This window comes from Mus musculus, chromosome 6, assembly GCF_000001635.26.
Source record: "Mus musculus strain C57BL/6J chromosome 6, GRCm38.p6 C57BL/6J".
NCBI classification, from domain to species: domain Eukaryota; kingdom Metazoa; phylum Chordata; class Mammalia; order Rodentia; family Muridae; genus Mus; species Mus musculus.
The window spans coordinates 47,033,810-47,047,440 of NC_000072.6; the positions used below are offsets into that span (position 1 = coordinate 47,033,810).

The following is a 13,631-nucleotide window of genomic DNA, read 5'->3' on the forward strand; positions in this document are numbered from 1 at the left end:
TCCTTACTTTGTGATTAATTTTCAAATAAAAACAATAACCAGATAATAATAACACATAAACATAATGTAACTACCACATATATAATCACAAATGCATTATATATTTAACCAGGTCATATTACACCTAACTATCCCTTCTACAACTATAAACTCATTGTAAATTTAGAATAGATGGCAATGGCTCATGAGGGAAATTCTTGTAGTATCTCAAACTTAAATATGATCTCCATTGACATTCTCTTAATTGATGTTACATCATATGATAAGTGCATTGAGGACAGAATACTTAAGTATCTTTACAAATACAATCTCAACAAAATACAATAGAAACTCTCATGTCAACTATAATCCTCATTTCTATAACTTGTCACATGGCCTTAGCTAAAGTTTATAACTAAATTCCTCTACTACCTATTCTGTCTTTCCTCTACCCTTTGCAAGAACCTCAGCCGGTCTTGGCTCTTTTCCTGGAGTAGTGACCCATACCTTCATTCCTGAAGGGTCTTACCCTTTGTCTTCCTGCGTAGATTAGGTTGTTGTAGTTTCCTACTGACTTTAACCACAGACATGCTAACACCAAGAGACAGGCACCTTAAAGGATATCCTGTACTCCAGACATATTCTTTCTTAACTCCATGGTAGAAAATCAATCCAATAATAATCTGGATCAATCATGCTTCCTAACATTGTTATTCCTTTTTTAACCCATTAGCTTAAGGGTATTAGAAAATATTTCAAGTGGCTCTGGCTGACAACTGAACTTCCAGTTAAATGGAATGTTTGCTGAGGCTCCTGACAGGAGTGCTCCCCTCTCTGGACCAAAACTTCTATGCCAGCAGAACTTAAGTTCCCAGAAATAGGAAGCAAAAACTTTTCTAGTTGGTCACTAAGGGTGATTATGAGTTGAACTGCTCAGTTTTCTATCCCTTTATTCCTCAACCCATGAACCCTGTCTATGGGAAAAACTACATATATTGGCAGCTGATTCAAATCATATACCACCTTCTGAAGAACTTGTTCCAGCCCTCCAAGCTGCTGCCACCTAGTTGGTGCTATAACTGTGTCTTCAAAAGACCATTCTATCTCTCTATCTGGCTAGCTGCTTCAGGATGGTGGGGAACATGGTAAGACAAATGTATTCCATGATTGTGGGCCCACTGTTGCATTTTTCTGGCTGTGAACTGAATTCAGAAGCAATGCTGTGAGGAATATATGACATTGTATAAGGCATTCTATAAGGCCACAGAGATGGCATTTTGAGAAAAGCCTCTTCATGTTTTGTTCACATTGCTGCTACCCTGTCATGTATATCATGCCATGTACACATGTATGCTACCCATAGTTTAGATGTCCATTATTTTAATATCTATATCTCTGCTCTCTTGTTGGTTGTGCCTCTGAAAATACATATAAAGTTGAATGTGGTTCTTCCTTTGTGATATTTACTGTTCTTGACGAGTTTGCCATATTTTTGTGAGCTTAATTTTTGAGGTTTACAAATGTTTCTACTACTGTCCACTTCAGGGAAAAAAATCATATTTCTGGATTCATAGCATATCTCTCCCAGAAAGTGAGGGTACAAGGAAAACCTCTGCCTCAGGTCATGGGGCTCCTGGTGTTCTGCTCCACCACCAGCCTTTCCCGTCTCCACACCAACTGTTTCTCCATCCCTGAAATTCAAAATCCTCCTTTATTCTCTGGAAAGGGAAAGCCATCCTCTGCTACAATCTATTCTTAAACCAATGGTATGTCTACAAAAGCTAAATCCATCTTCTCACTACCTACCCCTTCATCTCATAATGAAGCATCTCATTAGGATTTTGAAGAACCAGTCTTAAAAACTACCAAATCTAATTGCTTTTTACTTGTGTATCATTTTCCCTTAACCTCTCTTATAATTTAACATTTTATAACTTTACTGTCTTTGAAATCCAGACATTACAATATTCTGTTCTCTCAGCCCTTTCTGCTAAGCCTTCAATCCTTTTCCATCTACTCTCTTAGCCATGAAGAAACCATGTATCTAAGAGGACCAGTTATCAGAGTTGGGATGGTTCCTTTCAGTTCCCTCAATGCAGCCTTGACCTAGAACTCATCCCTGCAAAGATGTGTGTGAAGTTTGTGTTCTTGACTTGAAAAAAGCACAAAGGAAAACAAGGTGGCACAACCTTGAACAACACTAAGGATTCTTCACTCTGCATTGAAAGAGACTGTGTGTAATAACTTTTAAACAAGTGCTTCTAAAGATGGATAATAAAGATGGAAAGAGACAGCAGAAAAAAATATGACAAATATTAAGATCAGAAAACTATAAGATGCTTGTTTTGTGTCAAACATGAGAACACACCAGCTGGTCACACAACATGTGTAAGAATATACAGATATTTGTAAATGAAATATTTAGACAGAGTTCTCAGCTGTTTAAGTTTCAGCTTGCATTGAGTTTACTAAAATACGTGTTAATAAGCCAGAATTTATATCCAAGTAGAAAGATTCTGTCCTCTCGTATCCTGAAATGTATGATAGACTCAGAAAAGTAGAACCTAATGCATTGTACAAAGCAATGACCTCTGAAATTGATATTGTTTCTGAATATAGAAAGATCAACTGTGATGCCAACAAGTGCTTGCTGACAGGAGCCTGATATAACTATCTCCTGAGAGGCTCTGCCAGTGCCTGACAAATACAGAAGTGGATGCTCAGTTATCCATTGGACTGAGCACAGGGTCCAATGAAGAAGCTAGAAAAAGTACCTAAGGAGCTGAAGGGGTTTGCAGCCCCATAGGAGGAACAACAATATGAACTAACCAGTACCCCCAGAGCTCCCAGGAACTAAACCACTAACCAATGAGTACACATGGTGGGACTCATGGCTCCAACTGCATATGTAGCAGAGGATGACCTAGTCAGTCATCAATTGGAGGAGAGGCTCTTGGTCCTGTGAAGGCTCTATGCCCCACTGTAGGGGAATGCTAGGGCCAAGAAGCAGGACTGGGTGGGTTGGTGAGCAGGGCGTTTTCAGAGGGGAAACCAGGAAAGGGGACATTTGAAATGTAAATAAAGAAAATATCTATTAAAAAATTAAAAACAAATGTAGAAAGAAAGAGAGGGAGGGAGGAAGGAAGGAAGGAAGGAAGGAAGGAAGGAAGGAAGAAAGATCAGCTCTACACAGTAGCCAAATCTCATACTCACATAGTAGTATTCAGCTTTTAATTAGGAAAAATCATGAAGCTGGTGGTGACATCAATAAAATACCCCTTATGTTGACCTAAAGATGGATTCTAATATCTTCTTTCCTAGCTCTGAATTGTGAGCATTGCATTTCCAATGACAATTTCAACTGTTCAAAGCTGTGAAGAGAATTCTGCTGAGTGAGTCTCTGGTACTAACTGCACTGTCAGTCAGCATTCTACATACCTAGGCAAATCAGTGCCTAGAAACTTGTCAGATGTAGAAGACGTAAGAGCCTTGTGTAACCCAAGTGCAACTGAAGATATGACATGGGCAGAGTGGAAGTCACCTAGCCATAAATCTGGCTATGGGTGACAAAGGGTAGATGAACTCTTTTGGCCTCAGTTTCCCCATCTGTAAAAGAGGGATAACGATACAGCTTTTCTCTGTGAACTGAAATGCATGAGGTTGGGATAGTGCCTGACATGGCCACCATTAGCTTAGCATAGTTTGAGATGGCCAATATTTTCAACCCTGCCCCCAGGAACTCTGAGCCACATTGTCATCACACAACAACACAGACTTAGACAAATCTGATTGCATTTTTTTACTACTAGACAGTTCATATTCCTTCAGCATTTTAAATTTGTCCTCCTGGTTTTATAATCTGGAGTCATATGTTCTGTGTATCCCTCATTCTCCTTAGACTTAAGAAAACCTAGGCAGTGATAATGAACTTTTAAAATATATTCTTCTGAAGTTCTGAATGGGCACCCATGGAAAAACAACTCTCTACAGCTTAGTTCCTGTGTGTGTAAAAGCTTTCTCCATATACTGCTTTCAGTGGCTAGCTGACAGAAGCATCATTAATCAACACTTGTCAATTATACAGTTCCATACTGAAAAACGGAGATAATTTTCCCTAACCTCTCTCCACCACTGATGACTATAGCCATCCTGAAGTTTTGAGATAATCAGAAAACTAGGGTGTTATTTCTCATGCCTGCGCTGACATCATAATTTGGATGGGGGTGTAGCAGTGGTAGGAGGAGACTCAAGTTGATCAAGACATAAGACACAGTGGTGGCTTATCCAAGTACACAGCTGCCTTGGCCCCTTAGATGTCAATACTTGGAACAGTTATTGCTGTCATACACAAGGGGCAAGGTCAGAGTAGGCCATCTAGACATAGCAGTCATAGCTGTTGCTTTGATACCATTCCAGCAACATGTTAAAGGCTCTCTACTTGCTCTCAGGTTCTGTGATTCAGATGTAGTCCTCTAAGGCAGAGATAATACCTATCCTAACCCTGGGTTTTCTCAAAAACAGTGCTGTTTGAAGATCACCTTCAAGGTCATTCCCACAAGCAAGCTAGATAGGGAGCTCAACATTAACCTTTTGCTGGTTGTCTTTCTGCTAGGGCTTCCAGAATAGAATATTATAGATTGGATGACTTGGCCCTACAGAAGGTTATTTCTCACCAGCTAGAGTCTGTAAGCCCAAATCAAGGTATCAGTGAGACTGTTTCCTTCCAAGACCTCTCCTTGGCTTTGATACCACCATCTGCTTGATGTTTCTTAATTAGGGCCTTTCTTCTGTGTGAGTACAACTGCCCCTTCTTTGATAAGGACATCAATTACATTCATTAGGTTCTCGTTCTTATGACCTTGTCCAGCCTTGACCCTTCTTTAAAGGCCCTAGATAGCCAATTCACATTAAGGTTTAAGGCTTCAAAAGCTTAATTAAAGAATGTGAAAAACATAGTTCACATTTCCTGGATTCAAATTTATGTCTTTTCATCAAATCTAAGATTTCATCTCTATGATCCTATAGAATTTTTATTATACTCAACATTATTAACAATCATAATATCTGCCATTAGTTGGGCGCTAGCCCAAAGTGTAGATTATATCACCTATTATTAACATTCCCCTTCAGGGTACATATTGTTGTACTGATGTTGCATGTAAAAAGACTAAGACCTAAGAAGAACGTGGGGAAACTACGCAGTCAGTCATCTGCAACAACAATCAGTTCATGCTTCCTTGTTCTTGTTAACTTACTGTACTGGCTAGTTTTGTGTCAACTTGACACAGCTGGAGTTATCACAGAGAAAGGAGCTTCAGTTGAGGAAATGCCTCCATGAGATCCAGCTGTAAGGCATTTTCTCAGTTAGTGATCAAGGGTTTCAGGCCCCTTGTGGCCTGGTAGTCTCTGGGCTGGTAGTCTTGTTTCTATAAGAGAGCAGGCTGAGCAAGCCAGGGGAAGCAAGCCAGTAAAGAACATCCCTCCATGGCCTCTGCATCAGCTCCTGCTTCCTGATCTGCTTGAGTTTCAGTCCTGACTTCCTTGGTGATGAACAGCAGTATGGAAGTGTAAGTCGAATAAACCCTTTCCTCCCCAACTTGCTTCTTGGTCATGATGTTTGTGCAGGAATAGAAACCCTGACTAAGACACTTACCTACCCACCCCATGTTGAACTGTGGCCCTCATCAGTGTGCCATGTGGCTACTTGTAATTCCATCAGTATTAACCTGTAGGCAAAAAACAGAGTCTGTGGTTTATAAAAATAGCTTAAGAGTACTGGTGGTTCTTGCAAAGGACCTAGGATTCAGTTCCCAATACCCACATGGTGATTCACAACTGTTGTAATTTAATTCCATGAGATCTGACACCCTCTTGTCTGAAGGCTGCATATACTTGGTTCATATTCATACATGCAAACAAAACACTTATACACATAAAAATCCTTTAAAAGAGGAATGTCCTTATGCATCATTCTAGAAATGCTTTTCCTTGTACTTTATTTACAACATCTATGACATAATTCATGGTTTAACTCCCCTGAGCATCTTGTACTGCTTCCATGTCACCCTTTTCCTTCCCTCTTGTCCTGATCCTGCAGGAGAGCATCCCATGACTCCTTTGTCGTGGAGCATCTCTCCCTGGATATGTTTTTCTATTCTGTTTCTGTCCCTTCTCAGTGTGTTCCATTTTAACTGCTCTACTTCTTCAACTCCACATCCCATTTAACCCTGCTTGACTGTTTTTCCCATCATGGCCATCACCTCCTAACATGTGATTTATGTATTGAGTTTCCTGTTAAATTTCTCCATGCTACAAGGGCAGAGACCTTTTCACAGTAGTAAAATACACACATTGAACACACACACTTCCAAAAGGGACTGGTTCAAGTATACAATGTTTAATGTGATTTCTTGCTATCGTGAATATTTTGGGGTCAAAGTTACCACTTTAGATACTGTTGGGCTCTGGGTTTGAAGATGATGTGTTTTTTTTTTTTTATAATTCCTCTCAATCATCATTTCCAACCTTATTTTAAATAGAACACCTGATTATTTTCCCAAAATGTTCTTTTCACTTGATGGTTGTATTACTCATTATGGGTAGTTACAACACGTTCATAATTAATCTTTAATTGCAATACTTGCATAGCATTTCAGATGAAAAATGATATACAAATTAAACCCACATCTCACCTTGGATAATTATCACAGGTCTGACTAATGTGCATGAAGCCCTGGCATGGCAGGGGGCTCTTCCCAATGACAATGTGTTGATTTTCTAATTAAACAAAGGTTAAGTAGCATTTTCACTTGAAGACCTATAATTTAAACTTATGACATTTGCCACCAAAGAAGATTTCTACAAAGCAGTAAATTGAACTCAACTTCTACTGGTTCTGGTGCATTAACATCTTTTGCATAATATATAATGACCATGTTCAGGATAAAAGATTTTTCTTCATATCAAGTAGATCAGGAAATGTACTTTCGAGCTCACTGATCCATTTAAATAAATCAGGAGGCCACCTAGGAAAGAAATGAGCTTAACTTAGTGCAGACAGAAATGGCACTTCACTCACCTGATTTATAAATTAAGAGGAAATTTTCTAAAACTTAGTTAAATGAGTGAATAAATGTAAATTACACTATACTGACATATTATGGCCACGGGGCTTGTAATATGGCTCAGAGCTTGCCTGGCATGCTCATCTGGATTTAATCCATAGTATTGTACAAAGTGAAAAAGAGATGGGGACAGAAGGAGGAAGAAGAGAGTAAAGGACAAAGGGAGGAAGTAGGAATTAAAGTGCTAAGAGAAATTTGCAAAAGTGTTTTATATATAATACATATGTTTATATAATATAATTAAGTAATAGATGTATGTTGCCAAAAGTCTTTACATACCTGATGCCAAAATCAGGAATCATAAAAATAAGTAGGTCAGTATAACTTCACAACTTTTATAGGGAAATAAAATACCATATACAATTTAGAAAGTATAAACTAGAGTGAATGCGTACTAAAATCACAGCAAAGAGATAAAGCTCAAACTGTTATTATCAATCAATAAAAACACCATCTCCTATCTACTTCCAAATGCAAAACCACGAAGCAACAGTTTAAAAATAAGAAAAGGACACTACAAAAAATTCATTTTAATAATTAAAACAGTAAATGTGTTCCCATCTAGTTGAACTGATGCAACTTCAGATCAGGATTATGTGGAGCAAGTATGCATTTCATTCAATTTTGATACAATATAAATTGGTTCATTGGTCTTAAGAGACTTTCAAATATACTAGCAGTGAGGTACTTGCTACCCATGCACCAGGACCTGTGTTTGAAGCCCTAGCACCCATGGAATAAGCGAAACTTGGAAGCACGAACCTGTAATCCCACTGTGAGATGCTGGAGATGGGAAGATCTCTAGCGCTTACTGGCCAACCAGTTTAGCCTTAGGTGAACCAGGTGCAAGGAGATCCTGACTCAAAATTAAGATAGAAAGCAACTGAGGAAGAGAACTCTGGTCTCTATTCATACATAAACACCTGCACATATATTGTGTGTGCACACTAGCACACACACATACAGAGAGAGAGAGAGAGACAGAGAGAGAGCACAATTGTTAAATCTAAGGGAAAACTGGGCAACTATGCTGAGTTGTTTACAAACTTTATATTATTAGAATAGCCTATAAAATTAAAGTTTCATTAGCAATGGAATGGCAGAAGGAGTGACAGCTTCCCTACAAAGATGTGTTGTGAAATATTAAACAAGATGTTCTGGCTATGCTTGCATTGTTAGGGAAAATATGTCATGAGTAGAGAATTTGAGGACAATGCCTATTATGGTCCTGTTTCTTTGTGTCTTTTTCTTTTTTACACTCATGTGTGTTCACCAATAAAATCGGGGGCTAGGGAGATTGTTCAGCAGACCACTGGCCACTCTTCTAGAAGAGCTGAGTTCAATTCCCAGCATCCACATGGTGGTTTAGAGCTCTCTGTAACCCCAGTTCGAGTGATCCAGTGACATCTTCTAGCCTCCATGGCACTGCAGTCAGGTGTTACACATAGATGCTAGCAAAACACCATACACATAAAATAAAAATAAAGGTTAAAAATATTTTTAAATACTTAAGGTTGTTTCCTCAAAGTAAAGTAGTTATGTCTGAGTGGCAACCAGGTTTAGTTATGCATCTTGCTTATCTGTAGATAGATAGATAGATAGATAGATAGATAGATAGATGACTTACACAACCTATAACTATTCCATTGATAGCTAAGCAAATATGAGAGGGAAATATCTAAAAACAGTCTTTTTGGGTTTTTTTCAGCATGTTTCTGATAGGGTTTAATTGTCTTAATTGACTGGTGGTGAAAATTTAAATAGCTATGCACTTATGTAATAAAAGGCCCTTTGGAAAATCCATCACTGCAAGAACAAAAACCAGAGCAGCAAAAGTGGTAGGAGCCAAATTGAAATTCTAACACACAAAGGGTGACTAATGGGTTGAATTACTTCCAAATCAGGCAGAGGCTCTAATTCTCTCCAGCACAGAGGTGTGAGGCTGTGCTGACAAGCAGATGGCAGGATGGGAAATCCTTCAAAGTGGTTGTGTTTAATAACTTGGTTTGCTATTTACTATCGCATAGCTTTGATCCAAAAGGACACTGGACTCTCTTCAACTCATCTTTTATTCAAATATTTTATAAAAACAAGATGCTACTTTGGAGAGTGCTTATTCAAATCAGTATGTGACCAAGGAAAGCACTGTAAGGCTTGGGCTCAAAAAGGCAATAGAAGGATTCATTTGCCATTTCCCTGGTGAGGATGTGTAGGTACAAGCAGATTCTGATCCATCCTGTGATAGTTTTTGGTCCACTAGTCCTGCCCAGTGAATGTATAGCCATGCACTTTTGGCCAGGATGACAGGTCAAGTGATCTGACTGCATCTCTAGCTGGATAATCTATCTAAACAATATGCTTTGCTCATATAGTGGGGGGGGGGGGAGCACACATGCACTGATGTGCTCACCTGTGCATGTGCTTGTAGAGACCAAAAGTTGACATTTCTTATCTTCCTCTTTCTTCCCCCCTTATATTATGATACAGTCTTTCATTGAATGTGGAGCTCAGCATTTTGAATAGACCAGCTGACTGGTGATCCCCGGATATCCACCTATATCCACCTGTCTCCCCTAACACAGCACTGGTTGTTACACACAGTGCTGCCATGCCTGGCTCTTAAATGGATGCTGAGGATCTGAACTTGGGTTCTTATGCTGCAAGCACTTTACCATCTCCACAACATCTCACTTTTTTTTTTCTTACTTATTGAGAGTTTTATTAAGGAATTGGCTCGAGGGGTTATTAAAACTAAGAAATGTAGCAGTCTGGTGTGTGGAAGTTAGAGAAACAAGAAAATTGGCAATATAATTCACTACAAGCTCCAGAGTCCAAGAATAAGGAGTGCCAGTTCTGAGAGCAGTGAAAACAGATGTCTCAGATTGGAGAGAGAAAACTCAAACTTCCTCTATCCTTGTCTTACAGATGAAGCTGGCATGCATTGTCAAGGGTATTCTCCTGCACTCAGCCTAGTGATTGAGATGTTTCTATTTCAGACAGACAGACAGACACACACATTGTACTGAAGAATGATGTTTGAGCAGCCATCTTGGCTCTTTTTTTCACTGACTTTTTCTTTAGTTCACATAGAAAATGGTGGATTTTATTATGACACCTTCAGACATGTGTATCATTGTATGTTGCATATAATGACTTCCCACAACCCTCCCTCATCTATCTCCCTCACTTGTCCCCTTTCCTTCAACAATAAAGTTCCCTATCTGTTCTCTGATTTTATGTAATATTAATATATATGCATATTTATATCATAATATCATGTCATATACAAAGTATCCTGCCATATGTAATAGGATCATTTTATACAACATATATAGTCATATATATTAAAATCTGCACCCAGAATTTAGACTGCTTCACATTTAAAGTATCTACATATATGCCTCATAAATGTATACATCTATTCCATAAATGTGGGATACCTGGCCAAATGCTCTGTCTCTGTATTAAATGATTATCACTAGTCAATGAAACCATAGATAGGCTGAGAAATAAGACAAATCTGATACACCTTTTCTGTTTGGGATCTCTAAGTCCTTAAGTAAAGTTTTTACCTCGAGATCTCAGTTTTCATTACCTGTATAATGGGATAGTAATGATAATACTGTTCTCTGCAGGTTGTGGTAAGGATCAGGTGGAAGACATTTACTGGAATAACAAGTACATAGCTCCTCCCACCCCAGCCTTCCCCCGCGAGCGGACGCGCCAGCGCCTCTGTCTCGCTTTTTCTTACATTCTCTCCCTTTCCCCTTCCTTTTCTTTTCTTTTTTCCCCTTCCCCCTTCCACCATTTCCCCTCGGAGGCGCTTCCCTAGGGCAGGAGCAGAGCGGGCCTCACCCCGCGCCTCTCCCCGGCCCCTGATGCCCTATGGCGAGAGGGCGCCCCCTCCTCACCCGGGCACCAGCAGCGGCGGTCGGAGGAGCGGGACCGGCGGCGGCCTCGGGCCCAGGGTCATCATGGAATTAGTTCGCTGAGTGACCCCTCGGCCGCAGCCGTGCGTCCCGCCCGAGTGCCCGGGCCCGCCGGCCCGGTTTGCCCTCATCTCCCTCCTCAGACGGCCGGGCCCTGGTCCCGCGCGCCGAGGATCATGAGGTGGTAACGGCCCCTGGATGACCCCGCGTCACCACTATGAGGCCTACAGCTCTGCGGGGGAGAAGGAGAAGGAGGAAGAGGAGTAGAAGGTAGCTACATCAAGCTGGGTGGCAGGCAGATCCAAAGGGATACCATGAAGATTCCAGGACCTTTGGAAAGCCAGAGATTGTTTTTTTGTTGGAAAGGGCAATCTCCAGGGAAGCCCAGATGTGGAAGGTGAATGTGCCGAAAATACCTACAAATCAGAATGTTTCTCCATCCCAGAGAGATGAAGTAATTCAATGGTTGGCCAAATTCAAATACCAGTTCAACCTCTATCCAGAAACATTTGCTCTGGCAAGCAGTCTTTTGGATAGGATTTTAGCTACAGTAAAAGCCCATCCAAAATATTTGAATTATATTGCAATCAGCTGGTTTTTTCTGGCTGCTAAGACTGTTGAGGAAGATGAGAAAATTCCAGTGCTAAAGGTATTGGCAAGAGACAGTTTCTGTGGGTGTTCCTCATCTGAGATTTTGAGAATGGAGAGAATTATTCTGGATAAATTGAATTGGGATCTTCACATGGCCACACCATTGGATTTTCTTCACATTTTCCATGCCATTGTGGTGTCAACTAGGCCTCAGTTACTTTTCAGTTGGCCCAAATTGAGCCCATCTCAACATTTGGTAATCCTGACCAAAAAGCTGCTTCCCTGTATGGCCTGCAACCAACTTCTGCAGTTCAAAGGGTCCATGCTGGCTCTGGCCATGGTTAGTCTGGAAATGGAGAAACCCATTCCTGATTGGCTTCCTCTTACGATTGAACTGCTTCAGGAAGCAGAGATGGGCAGCTCCCAGTAGATCCACTGCCGGGGAGCTGGTGGCATATCACTGTTCTGCTCCGCAGTCTGCCCTGCCTCTAAATTCCGTTTATGTCTACCGTCCCCTCAAGCACACCCTGGTAACCTGTGACAAAGGAGCATTCACATTACATCCCTCCTCTGTCTCAGGCCCAGATTTCTCCAAGGACAAGAGCAAGCCAGAAGTGCCAGTCCGAGGTCCAGCAGCCTTCCACCTGCATCTCCCCGCTGCCAGTGGGTGCAAGCAAACCTCTGCTAAATGGAAAGTGGAGGAGATGGAGGTGGATGACTTCTCCAATGGGATCAAGCCGCTCTATAATGAGGACAATGGTCCTGAGAATGTGGGTTCTGTATGTGGCACTGATTTATCAAGGCAAGAGGGCCATGCTTCCCCCTGTCCACCTTTGCAGCCTGTTTCTGTCATGTAGTTTCAGGTGTCAGCTTCCAGTGCACACGAAGGCTGACTACTCGGGGTGAGACTAGAAACCCAGGGAAGGCTGTAGAGAAGGCATGTGCTTTATCAGACTGACTGAAGTGAGCCAGGAAAAAAAGAAAAACACTCTTATTCTTTCGTGTGGTTACTTACAATCCAACGTAATTTAATATAAAGGCATATATTTGTAGACTCAAGATCCAAAATATATTTAAAAGTAAAGCAAAATTTCTTTGTACTATGTCAGTTCCACCATTGTTAAAATAAGTTTGCCCCATGTCAAAAGAAGAAAAGAAAAGGAAAGAAAAGAAAAGAAAAGGAAAGAAAAGAAGAAAAATCAATGTTTAGCGGAAAGTTGCAAACTCACAGCTAGGAGCCTTGTTCCAGGGTCCTTATTTTCCTCTTGCTTTTTCTTGCCTCGGTTGAATACTTAACTAAGTGGTGTGCTTGTTGGTCTATGTATTCTGACTTCACTCGAGTACCACCCACCTTTTCTTTTAAAGTAATTCAGTAAGTAAATTATTTTTGTGTGGCAGCCATGTTTAATCCACAGTTCAAGTATGTTAGTTTGAAAAGGGCACTTTGAAGCTATCCCCATGAATCAATGGCAGTAGGAAAAGTTCTCTTTTTTGTGTCTCATTTCAGTTTTTAGTTTAAAATTATTATTGTCCTTTTTTTGTTTATCTTGAAGCTTTAAAAAATGGCACGTAATTAGGACATTTTAAGCATTTTTGACATTTATATAAAATAATTTCTGATAAGGTTAATATATCCAGGTGCTCACCAAAGAAACATGTACGTAATATACACGTAGATTTTTGTAACTGATCTGTTCTTGCTCATTTATAATCAGTAGAAGCAACTATCTAGATACTGAGACAGCCCTGATTTGAGTCTGTAACTTATAATTTAATTCACTACCCTAGTTTCATATTATGCCATTAGGATTTTCTTGATAAGGAGTTATTCCCTTGTTTCTCTCTGAGCGGCGTCTGGACCCTGAGCTCCCTTTGCAGTCTGAAGGCACTGCAGTCAGAACCATGTACTGCTGATAAAGCCTCTGGTAGCAATAAAATGTTGCCCCCCCCCCCCAAAAAAAGTACATAGCTGTTGATTAGCCACTAATTTGGAGGAGGACTGGAAATC

The 13,631-nt window shown here is 40.3% G+C and overlaps 1 protein-coding gene, 1 long non-coding RNA gene and 1 pseudogene across 3 annotated transcripts in view; 2 read left to right on the plus strand and 1 right to left on the minus strand.

Moving 5' to 3' along the window:
• Positions 1-6,995, minus strand: part of Gm35875 — a 34,228-nt gene extending 27,233 nt beyond the window's left edge. Inside the window, exons 1-2 of the long non-coding RNA XR_869030.2 lie at positions 6,672-6,995; positions 5,633-5,705 (exon numbers count right to left, since the gene is read on the minus strand). This is a non-coding gene — a long non-coding RNA (predicted gene, 35875). The remainder of the gene's footprint in view (positions 1-5,632; positions 5,706-6,671) is intronic.
• The window catches only part of Cntnap2 (contactin associated protein-like 2), a 2,241,333-nt gene that overhangs the window by 1,973,749 nt on the left and 253,953 nt on the right, over positions 1-13,631 (plus strand). The window contains exon 1 of one of the 2 annotated variants that reach the window (XM_006506483.4): positions 11,218-11,302. The exons of the other annotated variant lie outside the window; for it this stretch is intronic. The gene's annotated coding sequence lies outside the window, so the exon portion shown is untranslated. Of the gene's footprint in view, positions 1-11,217; positions 11,303-13,631 lie in introns of those variants that run through there. 2 annotated transcript variants of the gene reach the window in all.
• Gm6352 (predicted gene 6352) lies at positions 11,347-12,477 on the plus strand (annotated as a pseudogene).